Here is a 14,502-nt window from a genome sequence, read left to right on the forward strand (position 1 = left end):
TAGTCCCAGTGGCGCCACCCGGCCCACACCTCTCAGACTGGAGCCAGGCGGCCTCGGTGCCCCTGGGGCCTGAGACCAGCGCCTGGCATGTCTGCCGGGCCCCCGGCGCCCAGGGCTGCTCGCCCTGCATGTTCCGCGTGCGGTGGCCACGTCCGTCGTGAAGAGCGGCTCCCGTGCTCACCTGTGGAGCCTCACTGGACGTGGACGCCGCCTTCTGCCTCCCCAGGCGTCTCCCTTCATTGCTGGAGCAGGTCTGAACCGGGAACTGCGGGGACGGACGGGACCTTGGCCTTTCTCAGTACCGTGTCTGTCCTTTGCGTTGGTACTTCATTCCATGTTGTCAGAGCAACGGAGATTGAACCCCGTTATTTGTTGGGTGGTCATCCTTGTTTTACTGCCCTCACATTTTGTTTCAAATTTCAGAACTGTTTTTCTATGTAAATATTGGAAATTTATGATTTGTGCAATAACTCAGATATTTTTAATTTAATTTCATATTTTCACATAAGTTATATTTAAGGGAGGAGGGAATTTTTTTAAACAAGATTAGCTCCTTTCCCGAGTTGCATTTTCTAAGTTGGGTTCATCCTGTCGGCTGGTTGTCTGATGAGCATTGTTATGAACACCGCGAATGAGGGGCTTGGGGTTTATTTTTATGTTCCTTCTTTTGGTCAGACGTGAGGCCTCTCAGTTCGTGGTGAAGGAGCTGAGTCCCCGCCCCCGCCCCCCAGCGGGTTTGCGAAGGGGTTTGGCTCCAAAGCCTTCTGACCAGCTGCCCGCCGGCTCTTCCGTCCGGCCTGTCTGTTGTCGTGCTCTGACCGTGGAGTTTTAATGTTTTGGGTTTGGTTCTTTTAAACGAGACAACAGACCCAGCATTTAGAGTGCCAGAGTGTATAACTTTCTTTGGGGAGAAAAGGTTGTCACATTATAAAATCTTAAGCAAATGTGGACTTTGGAACGCCTCAGTGTTAGTAACACAGCCTGTAAATGATGGGTCTGGTGAACATCGTCAGGGACAATGGTACCCAGTTTTAGGAATGTGGAGAAAGGAATTATGTTGATTCCATTGTGGAATCTGTCGCAGTATGCATTCGTTCTGTTAAGAGCAAATATAGGAGAAGTATTTGAGCTGCTCAGTGCACTGTGGAGGGGTTTTTAACACATCACAGGAGAGCACAGCCCAGTGTCGGGCCCCGGAGCGACTGGCGCCCGACTCGAGAAGCATACAGGTATACTATGCAAGTGTATTCTGCCATGACAGCCACTGTCTTTGTTACCCATTTTTGAACACTAATACACCCATCCTGCCTCACCCTGAGTTTTTGGAGCACCACAGGTGTCCTGGGAGTTAGGTGCCTCTCCTAGGTCATCCGACTCCCATTTTTAAAATGGGAGTTCTGGCCCTGCTGACGCTACAGGTGGGATGGTCTTTGAAGTCCACTAGCAGAGAAGGTTGGGACGAGAAGCTTACTGCCGTGACCCCGGTGACATGCAGAAGCGGGGCGTCCTCAAGTGGGGTCTGAGTGTGGAGAGCTTCACCGCGTCTGCGGGCCCCCTGGAAGCAGGACTGGCCCCCGTGCATTGAGAGCGGCCGGCCGCGCCTGCAGGCTCCCTGGGAGGCGCCCAGAGCCGAGTAGCACACTTTGTCTGCAGTTCTTGATGATCGGAGGTTATCAAAAATATTTAAAGATATTTAAATCGTGAACCTATTGATAAAGAAATATTTATAAAAACTGATCTGTAGGCCTGTACTAATCTCTACGCGTTAGCAATATTGACTGTAACCCTCCTCCAAGGAAACGCTGCGGGGGACTGTGGGAGCGCCCTCGGGTGTACCTCGGGACCCTCAGTCCCTGACCCAGGCGCCAGGCTCCAGCCCCATCACGGTGAACCAATGAATTGGCCTGGCTGCCTGTGGCCATGCACTGCAGGCCTGACAACAGGATATCATGTTTCGATTTTTTGTGTGTGTGGACAACAATGTGGAAGCTAAAATTGACATATTTTTATGTAAAGTTTTTCTATTCTTTGATTTTTAATAAACTTTGGAAACCAGAAAAAAAAAATGCAACAAGGGAAAAATGACAAATAACATACAAGGAAACTCCCATAAGGTTAACAGCTGATTTCTCAGCAGAAACTCTACAAGCCAGAAGGGAGTTGCACAATATATTTAAAATGATGAAAGGGAAGAACCTACAACCAAGATTACTCTACCTATCAAGCATCTCATTTAGATTCGATAGAGAAGTCAAAAGTTTTACAGACAAGCAAAAGCTAAGAGAATTCAGCACCACCAAACCAGCTTTACAACAAATGCTAAAAGAACTTCTCTAAGTGGGAAGCACAGAGAAGAAAAGGACCTACAAAAACAAACCCAAAACAATTAAGAAAATGGTAATAGGAATATACATATTGATGATTACCTTAAATGTGAATGGATTAAGTGCTCCAACCAAAAGACACAGGCTTGCTTAATGGATACAAAAACAAGACCCATATGTATGCTGTCTACAAGAGACCCATTTCAGACCTAGGGACACATACAGACTGAAAGTGAGGGGATGGAAAAAGATATTCCATGCAAATGGAAGTCAAAAGAAAGCTGGAGTAGCAATACTCATAACAGATAAAATCGACTTCATAAGAGACAAGGAATGACACTACATAATGATCAAAGGATCAATCCAAGAAGAAGATATAACAATTATAAATATATATGCACCCAACATAGGAGCACCTCAATACATAAGGCAAATGCTAACAGCTATAAAAGAGGAAATCAACAGTAACACAATAATAGTGGGGGACTTTAACACCTCACTTATACCAATGGACAGATCATCCAGACAGAAAATAAGGAAACACAAGCTTTAAATGACACAATAGACCAGACAGATTTAATTGATATTTATAGGACATTCCATCCATAACCAGCAGATTACACTTTCTTCTCAAGTGCACATGGAACATTCTCCAGGATAGATCACATCTTGGGCCACAAATCAAGCCTCGGTAAATTTAAGAAAATTGAAATCATATCAAGCATTGTTTCCGACCACAACGCTATGAGATTAGAAATCAATTACAGGGAAAAAAATATAAAAAACACAAACACATGGAGGCTAAACAATACATTACTAAATAACCAAGAGATTGCTGAAGAAATAAAAAATACCTGGAGAAAAATGGCAACGAAAACACGATGATCCAAAACCTATGGGATGCAGCAAAAGCAGGTCTAAGAGGGAAGTTCATAGCAGTACAATCCTACCTCAAGAAACAAGAAAAATCTCAAGTAAACAATCTAACCTTACACCTAAAAGAACTAGAGAAAGAAGGACAAACAAAACCCAAAGTTAGTAGAAGGAAAGAAATCATAAAGATAAGAGCAGAAATAAATGAAATAGAAGCAAAGAAAACAATAGCAAAGATCAATAAAACTAAAGTCTGGTCCTTTGAGAAGATAAACAAAATTGATAAACCTTTAGCCAGACTCATCAAGAAAAAGAGGGAGAGGACTCAAATCAATAAAATTAGAAATGAAAAATGAGAAGTTACAACAGACACTGCAGAAATACAAATCATCATAAGAGACTACTACAAGCAACTCTATGCCATAAAATGGAGAACCTGGAAGAAATGAACAAATTCTTAGAAAGGTATAACCTTCCAATACTGAACCAGGAAGAAATAGAAAATATGAACAGACCAATCACAAGTAATGAAATTGAAACTGTGATTAAAAATCTCCCAAAAAGCAAAAGTCCAGGACCAGATGGCTTCACAGGTGAATTCTATCAAACATTTAGAGAAGAGCTAACACCTATCCTTCTCAAACTCTTCCTAAAAATTGCAGAGGAAGGAACACTCCCAAACTCATTCTATGAGGCCACCATCACCCTGATACCAGAACCAGACAAAGATACTACATAAAAAGAAAATTACAGACCAATATCACTGATGAGTATAGATGCAAAAATCCTCAACAAAATACTAGCAAACAGAATCGAACAACACATTAAAACCATCATACACCATGATCAAGTGAGATTTATCCCAGGGATGCAAGGATTCTTCAATATACACAAATCAATCGATGTGATACATCATATTAAATATTGAAGAATAAAAATCATATGATCATCTCAGTAGATGCAGCAAAAGCTTTTGACAAAATTCAACACCCATTTATGATAAAAACTCTGCAGAAAGTGGGCATAGAGGGAACCAACCTCAACATAATGAAGGCCATATATGACAAACCCACAGCAAGCATCATTCTCAATGGTGAAAAACTGAAAGAATTTTTTCTAAGATCAGGACAAGAGAAGGATGTCCACTCTTGCCACTATTATTCAACATAATTTTGGAGGTCCCAGCCACGGCAATCAGAGAAGAAAATGAAATAAAAGGAATACAAATTGGAAAAGAAGAAGTAAAACTGTCACTGTTTGCAGATGACACAATACTATACATAGAGAATCCTAAAGATGTTACCAGAAAACTACTAGAGCTAAGCAATGAGGTTGGTAACGTTACAGGATACAAAATTAATGCACAGAAATCTCTTGCATTCCTATACACTAACAATGAAAGATCAGAAAGAGAAATTAAGGAAACAATTCCATTCACTATTGCAACAAAAAGAATAAAATACCAAGGAATAAACCTACCTAAGGAGGTAAAAGACCTGTACTCAGAAAACTATAAGACACTGAGGAAAAAAATCAAAGATGACACAAACAGATGGAGAGATATACCATGCTCTTGGACTGGAAGAATCAATATTGTGAAAATGACTATATTACCCAAAGCAATCTACACATTCAAAGCAATCCCTATCAAATTTCCAATGGCATTTTTTACAGAACTAGAACAAAAAATTTTAAAATTTATATGGAGGCACAAAAGACCCCGAATAGCCAAAGCAATCTTGAGGGAAAAAAACAGAGCTGGAGGAATCAGACTCCCTGACTTCAGACTGTACCGTAAAGCTACAGTAATCAGACAATATGGTACTGTCACAAAAACAGACACATAGATCAATGGAACAGGATAGAAAGCCCAGAGATAAACCCATGCACCTATGGTCAACTAATCTATGACAAAGGAGGCAAGCAGATACAATGAAGAAAAGACAGTCTCTTCAGTAAGTGGTGCTGGGAAAACTGGACAGCTACATGTACAAGAATGAAATTAGAACATTCCCTAACACCATACACAGAAATAAACTTAAAATGGGTTAAAGACCTAAATGTAAGACTGGAATCTATAAAACTCTTAGAGGAAAACATAGGAAGAATACTCTTTGACATAAATCACAGCAAGATCTTTTTTGACCCACCTCGTAGAGAAATAGAAATGAAAACAAAAAGAAACAAATGGGACCTAATGAAACTTACAAGCTTTCACACAGCAAAGGAAACTATAAACAAGACGAAAAGACAATCCTCAGAATGGGAGAAAATATTTGCAAATGAATCAATGGACAAAGGATTAATCTCCAAAATATATAAACAGCTCATGCAGCTCAATATTAAAAAAACAACCCAATCCAAAAATGGGCAGAAGACCTAAATAGACATTTCTCCAAAGAAGAGATACAGATGGCCAAGAGGCACATGAAAAGCTGCTCAACATCACTAATTACTAGAGAAATGCAAATCAAAACTACAATGAGGTATCACCTCACACCAGTCAGAATGGGCGTCATCAGAAAATCTACAAACAACAAATGCTGGAGAGGGTGTGGAGAAAAGGGAACCCTCTTGCACTGTTGGTGGGAATGTAAATTGATACAGCCACTGTGGAGAACAGTATGGAGGTTCCTTAAAAAACTAAAAATAGAATTACCATATGACCCAGCAATCCCACTACTGGGCACATACCCAGAGAAAACCATAATTCAAAAAGACACATGCACCCCCATGTTCATTGCAGCACTATTTACAATAGCCAGGTCATGGAAGCAACCTAAATGCCCATCGACAGATGAATGGATAAAGAAGATGTTGTACATGTATACAATGGAATATTACTCAGCCATAAAAAGGAATGAAATTGGGTCATTTGTAGAGTCATGGATGGACCTTGAGACTGTCATACAGAGTGAAGTAAGTCAGAAAGAGAAAAACAAATATCATATATTAACGCATGTATGTGGAATCTAGAAAAACGATACAGACGAACCGGTTTACAAGGCAGAGATAGAGACACAGATGTAGAGAACAAATGTATGGACAGCAAGGGGGGAAAGCAGGGGTGTGGTGGTGGTGGTGGGATGAATTGGGAGATTGGGATCGACATATATGCACTAGTACGTATAAAATAGATAACTAATAAGAACCTGCTGTATAAAAAAATAAAATAAAATAAAATTCAAAAAAAAGAAAAGAAAAGAAAAAAATCTCTGGTGGGTTTTCAATATAGGTATAATATAAAATTTATGACAGCAGGATCACAAAAGTAGAAGAACATGGTTAAATTGTTCTAAGGTCCTTGAAAAATAAAAATATTAATTTATATTAGACTATAATAAATCAAAGTTGCACATTGCAATCTACAAGTTAATGAGCAAAGTAATAAAAAAAGAAATAATTAAAACAAATGTAGGTAAAACTAACAAAATATTTTAATAACCCAAAAAAGGGTAAAAAAGGAGAAAGGAATAAAGAATATATAGGACACATAGAAAACAAATAGTAAGATGGTAGATTAAACTCAGATATATCAATAATTAGATTCAGTGTTAGCAAGTCAGTAAAAAGACAAAGATTTTCAGATTGGATAAAATTTAAACCCAGGTATATGCTGCTTGCATGGGGCATACCTCAAATATAAGAACACAGAGAGATTGAAGATTTCATCAAAGGATGAAAAAGTATTTCCTGTACAAACTTTAACAAAAGAAAGCTGGTACATCTATGCTAACACCAGATAAAGAAGACTTTAAGACAAGATGCAGCTGTAGAGATAGAGGATATTTCATAATGATAAAAAAGGGTTAATCCAGCAGAAACAATTCTAAACTTGTATCTACTTAATTTTGTATGCTCAAATATGTAAAGCAAAAAGTAACAGAAATAAGGACTTCCCTGGTGGTCCAGTGGTTAAGAATCCTCCTTCCAATGCAGGAGATGTGGGTTCAATCCCTGGTGGGGGAACTAAGATCCCACATGCCACGGGGCAACTAAGCCTGTGCACTGCAACTACTGAGCACGTGAGCCACAACTAGAGAGAAGCCCGTGCCACAATGAAGAGTCCATGTGCCGCAACTAAGACCCAACACAGCCAATAAATAAATAAATAAATAAATATTTTAAAAAGGGATTAAATAACTAACAGAAATAAAAGAAGTAGGTAAGTCCACAATAACAGTAGGAAACTTTAGTACACTTATTGCAGTTATTGATAGAACAAACAGATGAAAAAAATCAACGTGCAGATTTGAACAATATGATAAACAACCCGAACCACGTTGACTTATACAGAATCCTGCACCTAACAATTCAAGGATACTCATTCTTTTCAAGTGCACATGAAACATTTGACAAAATTGGCCATAGGCTGAGCCATAAAGTCTGTTTTAATAAATTTCAAGGGAATAAAATCCTAAATAACATTTTCTTTGATCACAGTGCAATAAGGTATTCATTAATAACAAAAGAGATATCTAGAAAAATCCCCAAACGTTTGGGAATTAAACAGTAGTCTTCAGAGAAAGGGAATCTCACTGTCCATTAAGAGGTAATCCTGAAGGCTGTTGTTAACCTTAACTTTTGTTTTATGGAGGAAAATGATCTGAGAAAATAAAGTCAACACAGAGAGAAGCAGAGAAAAAGATAGACAGATTAATCAATTGATCCATCTCTGTGGTCCCTACAGTTGGACTATTTGAGCCAATACATTTCTGATTCAATATAAGGTGACTCCACAAACTTATTTGAAATCACAAGAGTCCTGATTAATGACAACACACAGGAAACTTTTTCCTCACCTGACCTCTGCTCCCTTCTTCTATTTCTTCTGCAGCTTAAACTCCATGTTCTGAACTCTGAACTCCAGCCAGACCAAACTACTCTGCATTCCTGGGAACTGTCCAAGCCTCAGTACATGTCTCTACCCTCTTTGCCTTCCTGTCTCTTATTTGTGCTCGGATCTCAGCTAAGACTTCCTCTGGGAAATCTTTCCTGTTCCTAGGCTAGTACTGGGTAGTGGAATCTCAGTAATCCTACTGTAGTCTGTGCTTCCCTTTATTATAGTGGTCATGTTAGTGTCTGGATTCAGAGAGACTTCCAATTTTGTGACTTACTAGCTGCTTGACATTGGGCAGTCACTTCTATGAGTTTGATTTTTTTTCTTTTGTAAAATGGGGGTAATAACAGTATCTACACTATAAGGTAATTGTGAGAATTTAATGGTATTATACATGGTAAGTGCTTAGACTATTGCTTGGCACATAGTAAGTACTCAAAAAATGTTAAATATTGTTATCATTATTTCAGAAGTTTATTGTGAAGTGTAAGAGAAAATGCATACAAAATCTTTATCACAGTACCTGGAACACAGGAAGGACTATGTATCTTCCTGCTAGTTGAGTCTCTTAGTGGACGGTGACTTCTTCAAGATCTGGAACCATGTTGGAGGGGGTTCAAAGCCCCATGTCTGACCTCATCATCCATGCTTTTTCCACTTCACATTATTGCCTCTGGGAAGTAGGTGAAGTTTACCTTTGAAGCATTTTAAGCTTCTTTCTCCCATTTAATCATGCTCGATTTCTTTCTCTATGAAGTCTTGGAAGGGGTCATAAAGATTCATTCATTCACACAAAGGTTGATTGACTTAATTATGTCCTCTTCTAGGACTCTAGTGGCTAATGATTTTTGAACATCTTTTAATGTGTTTATTTGCCACCTATTCATTCTCTTTGATGAAGCATTTGTTTCAGTCTTTTGCTCATTTTAATTTTTTTTTTTACTGTTGAGTTTTGAGAGCTCTTTATATGTTCTGGATACAAGTATTTTGTCAGGTATATATAATTTGCAAATATTTTCTTCAGTCTGTAGTTTGTCTTCTTTAAAGTGTCTTTGGCAGAACAAAAATTTTAAAACGTGATGAATGCTAATTTACCAATCTTTTATACATTGTGATTTTGGTGTCAAGTGTATGAACTGTTTGCCTAACCCCAGGACACAAAGAATTTTCTCTTATGTTTTCTCCACAACGTTTCATAGTTCCATATTTTGCACTTAGATTTATGATCTATATTTGTATAAGGCATATGGTTTAAGTCAAGTTTCATTGTTCAAACACCGTTTTTAAAAAAGATTATCTTTTATCCATTGAAGTGCATTTGCACTTTGTCAAAAAACAATTGACTATTATTTATATGGGTCTATTCCTGTTGTCTCCATTTGCTTCCATTAATCTATATGTCAATCCCATTACTAACACAATGCAGTATAAATAACTGTAGCTGTGTATACTAAGTCTTAAAAATGGGCAGTGTGATTCATCCAATTTTATTTTTCTTTAAAAAATGGTTTTGGTTATTCTAGTTCCTTTGCCTTTTCATATACAGTTTATGTTTTATATTTTTATTATTTTTTTAAAATTTATTTTTAATTTTATTTTACTTTTTTAAAAACAACTTTATTGGAGTATAATTGCTTTACAATGGTGTGTTAGTTTCTGCTTTATAACAAAGTGAATCAGCATACATATACATATATCCCCATATCTCCTCCCTCTTTCATCTCCCTCCCACCCTCCCTATCCCACCCCTCTAGGTGGTCACAAAGCACCAAGCTGATCTCCCTGTGCTATGCGGCTGCTTCCCACTAGCTATCTATTTTACATTTGGTAGTGTATATATGTCCATGCCACTCTCTCACTTCGTCCCAGCTTACCCTTCCCCCTCCCTGTGTCCTCAAGTCCATTCTCTATGTCTGCGTCTTTATTCCTGTCCTGCCCCTAGGTTCTTCATGACCATTTTTTTTTTTTTTTAGATTCCATATATGTGTTAGCATACGGTATTTGTTTTTCTCTTTCTGACTTACTTCACTCTGTATGACAGACTCTAGGTCCATCCACCTCACTACAAATAACTCAATTTCGTTTCTTTTTACGACTGAGTAATATTCCAATGTATATATGTGCCACATCTTCTTTATCCATTCATCTGTTGATGGACACTTAGGTTGCTTCCATGTTCTGGCTATTGTAAATAGAGCTGTAATGAACATTGTGGTACATGACTCTTTTTGAATCATGGTTTTCTCAGGATATTTCTTCCAGTAGTGGGATTGCTGGGTCGTATGGTAGTTCTATTTTTAGTTTTTTAAGGAACCTCTATACTGTTCTCCATAGTGGCTGTATCAATTTACATTCCCACCAACAGTGCAAGAGGGTTCCCTTTTGTCCACACCCTCTCCAGCATTTGTTGTTTGTAGATTTTTTGATGATGGCCATTCTGACTGGTGTGAGCTGTAGTTTTGATTTGCATTTCTCTAATGATTAGTAATGTTGAGCATCTTTTCATGTGTTTGTTGGCAATCTGTATATCTTCTTTGGAGAAATGTCTATGTAGGTCTTCTGCCCATTTTTGGATTGGGTTGTTTGTTTTTTTTATCATATACATTTTAGAATGATCTAGATTTACTTACAAAAATTGCTACTGAAGATTATAATAGAAAATTAATCCATAAATAAATTTTTAGAGTTGACATCTTTATTATGTTGACTGCTCCAATTCATGAACATGGTATGTCTTCAGTTATTTACATATTTGAGGTCTTTCATAAGTATTTCATAGTTTTCCCCATACAGATTTGGTACATATTTTGCTAGATTTATACCTAAGTGTTTCATTTGGGGACACTATTTTAAATGATATCTTAAAAACCTTTTGGTTTCTAATTGTTCACTGCTAAAGTATAGAAATATTAAGTTTCATACATCCATGTATCTGCAACTTTGCTAGACTAGAGATTTAAATTTAAATTTAGTCCCAGGAATTAAAAAATAGATTTCTTGGAATTTTCTATGTAAATAATCATGTTGTCTGCAAGTAAGGATAATTTTATTTCTTCCTTTCCAATCTGTTTACCTCTTATTTATTTTTCTTGCCTTATTGCACTGGCTAGTACTTCCAGGTATGATGTTGACTAGGAGTAGTGAGAGTGGACATTCTTGCCTGCCTATTCTAGATCTTGGGAGAAAGACATTCAGTCTATCACCATTAATTATGACATTACCTTTTCTTTTCTTTCCTTCCTTCCTTCCTTCCTCTCTCTCTCTCTCTTTCTTTCTTTCTTTCTTTCTTTCTTTCTTTCTTTCTTTCTTTCTTTCTTTCTTTCTTTCTTTCTTTCTTTCTTTCTTTCTTTCTTTCTTTCTTTCTTTCTTTCTTTCTTTCTTTCCTTCTTTCTTTCTCTCTCCCTTCCTCCCTTCCTCCCTCCCTCCCTTCCTTCCTTCCTTCTTTCCTTCCTTCCTTCCTTCTTCCCTTCCTCCCTCCCTCCTCCCTACCGCCTTCCCTCCCTTCTTCCTTCCTTCCTTCCTGCTTGCCTTCCTGCCTTTATCTCTTTCTTTCTTATGCCTTTTATCAGGTTGGGGCACTTCCCTTCTATTCCCAATTTTCTGAGAGTTTTTATTATGAATGAATGTTAAATTTTATTAAAATCATTTTCTCGTTGAATTGCATCCCCATGGTAAAGCCCACTTTTTCATGGTGTATCAATATTTTTGTCTACTGATGGATTTGATTTTCTAATATTTTGTTGAAGATTTTTGCACTTATGTTCATGAGGTATATTGACTTGTAGTTTTCTTGTCTTGTACTGTCTTTGTCTGTTTTTGTATTAGGGTAAAGCAGGGTTTGCAAAATGAATTAGGAATTGTTTCCCTCCTCTTTTATATTCTGGAAGAGATTGTGTAAAATTGGTGTTGTTTCTTTAAAAATATTTGGTTGCATTCACTGTGAAATCATTTGGGGCTGGAGATTTGTTTTTTCTGGAAGATTTTTAACTACAAATTCAATTTCCTTAATAGTTAGGACTATTCAGGTTAAACTTTTATCTTGGGCGAGTTTTGGTAATTTATGGGTTTTGAGGAATTGGTCCATTTAAACTAGTTCATCAAACTTATGTACATAGAGTTGTTTCTTTTAGTTCCTTATTATCCTTTTAATATCTGTATGCTCTGTAGTGTTATTCCCTCTTGCATTCATGATATTGGTAATTTGTATTTTCTCTCTTTTTTCTTTGTCAGTTTTTCAAGAAGTTTATCTGATATATTGATCTTGTCAAAGAACCAGCTTTGGTTTCATTGATTTGCTCTATTGTTTTTTCTGCTTTCAATTTTATTGAGTTTTGCTCTTTATTATTTCTTTCCTTCTGCTTGCTTTGGGTTTATTTTGCTCTTCCTTTTTTCTGGGTGATGGCTTAGATTATTGATCTGAGACCTTTATTATCTTATGTTATACACATTTAATGCTGTAAAGTCTCCTCTAAGCACCATTTTAGCTGCACTCCCCAAATTTTTATATCTCGTATTTTCATTTTTGTTCAGTGCAAAACATTTTTAATTTTCCCTTGAGACTTTCTCTTTGACACATGGATTATTTCAAAGTGTGCTGTTTAATTTCCAAGTGTTTGGAGACTTGCCCATTATCATTCTGTCATTGATTTCAGGTCTAATTCTATTATGGTCAGAGGACATTCTTTATATAATTTTCAACTTGAAAAACTGTGTTCAGGCTTGTTTTATAACTCAAGATATAGTATATCTTGGTAACTCAGGATATAGTCTATCCTAGTAAGTGTTCCAAGTTCAATTAAAAATAATACATATTTTTCTGTAGTTGGGTGGAGTTTTCTATACATGTCAATTGGATCCAGTTGGTTGATGATGTTGTTCAGTTCTTCTATAACAGTGGTTTTCAACTGGTAGTGGCTTTGCCCTTCTCTCTCAGGGGACATTTGTCAATGTCTGGAGATATTTTTGATTTTCACAACTTGGGGGAAGATGCTGCTGACACCTAGTAGTAGAGACCAGGAATGCTGCTAAACATCTTACAGTCCACAGAACAGCCCATGTCCCCCACAAGAAATAATTATTCAGTCCAAAATGTTAATAGTTCTGAAGTTGAGAAACTCTGTTCTATAGCCTTGCTGATTTTTAATTCGTTTTTTCAATTAAGGAGATAGGAGTGTTTGAGTCTTCAACTACAATTGTGAACTGTCCATTTCTCCTTTCAGTTCTGTCAGTTTTTGCTTCATGTATTTTGAAGCTTTGTTATTAAGTTCATACACATTTAGGATTGCTATGTTTTCTTAGTCAATTGACCCTTTCAGCCCATGTAACATCCCTCTTTGTCTCTGGTAATTTTCTTTGCTCTGAAGTCTACTTTGTCTGATAATAATATAGTTACTCCAGCTTTCTTTTGTTTAGCGTTATCATGATGCATCTTCTTCCATCTCGTTACCTTTTTTCTGTTGTCAAATAATCCTTTAGTGAAATATTTTCCTTTGTAGTTTTTAACTAGCTGGGCATTCTACTGTACCATTGTTGATGTCATCTATGATGCCATGAGGATGAAGGCCATCAAATCTCAGCTCACCGACTAGTCAGTCCCCAGCACCTCTTTAATGTTTCTAGAGAGTTCTCTAGCTAAAGATCAGTGCTGCATCTGTCAAACAATGTTGACAGTCTCATCAAAAGTGATATTTCCACTGTGCTTACTGTTTGTCTGCTTCTTTCTGTCTCTGGGTGGTTCCTTGAGGACTTTGGTGGTCAGAGCAGAGGCGGAATGTACTACTTCAATCTGGGCCTGTTTGTTCTGAATGGTTTCTCTATAATCCTTAGACCCTTCCAGTAACCAGTTGTCTTGGTGATGTCATCACTAACATTTTCTGGAGACAGATCCAGCAGGATGATCTTGGGGGCCAGGGAAGACGTGGCACTGACTTCCTCACAGGTGTACCTGAGGTTCATGACTTTGATCTCATTGGGGTCACACTTGGGTGGCATGACAGAGGCAGCTAGTGTCAGATGAACCTAGAGGTGGGAGGACAGAAGAGAGTTGCACCTTGTCTTCCTTTGAGCTGAAAGTCTGAGCCAGTACTTTTATTCTACCTGTATCATTTTATTTGAAGTGAGTTTCTTGTTGACAACATGTATTTGGTTCATGCTTTTCCTTCATTTTGACAAACTCTTCTTTTTATTTGGTTTGCTTAGACCACTTACACTTAATGTAATTATTGATATGTTTGAATTTAAGTCTACTATTTCATTATTTGTTTTCTGCTTGTTCTCTCTTTTTTGTTGCTGTTGTTTCTCTGTTTTCCATTTTCTGCCTTCTTTTGGGCTATTTGAACTTTTTTTAGTATTCCCTTTAAATTTATATATCACATTTTGGACTTTATCTCAGTATATTTTTGGATATACTAGTGATTACAATAGCATAATTAAGTTTTCACAGTTTAGTTGGAATCAGTACTTTAC

The 14,502-nt window shown here is 37.4% G+C and overlaps 1 pseudogene; it reads right to left on the bottom strand.

The window, feature by feature from the left end:
• Window positions 1–13,535: 13,535 nt before the first annotated feature.
• On the bottom strand, window positions 13,536–14,106 carry LOC133090174 (large ribosomal subunit protein uL11-like; annotated as a pseudogene).
• Between the last annotated feature and the right edge of the window lie 396 nt (window positions 14,107–14,502).

Source organism: Eubalaena glacialis, chromosome 4 (assembly GCF_028564815.1).
Source record: "Eubalaena glacialis isolate mEubGla1 chromosome 4, mEubGla1.1.hap2.+ XY, whole genome shotgun sequence".
Classification (NCBI taxonomy): domain Eukaryota; kingdom Metazoa; phylum Chordata; class Mammalia; order Artiodactyla; family Balaenidae; genus Eubalaena; species Eubalaena glacialis.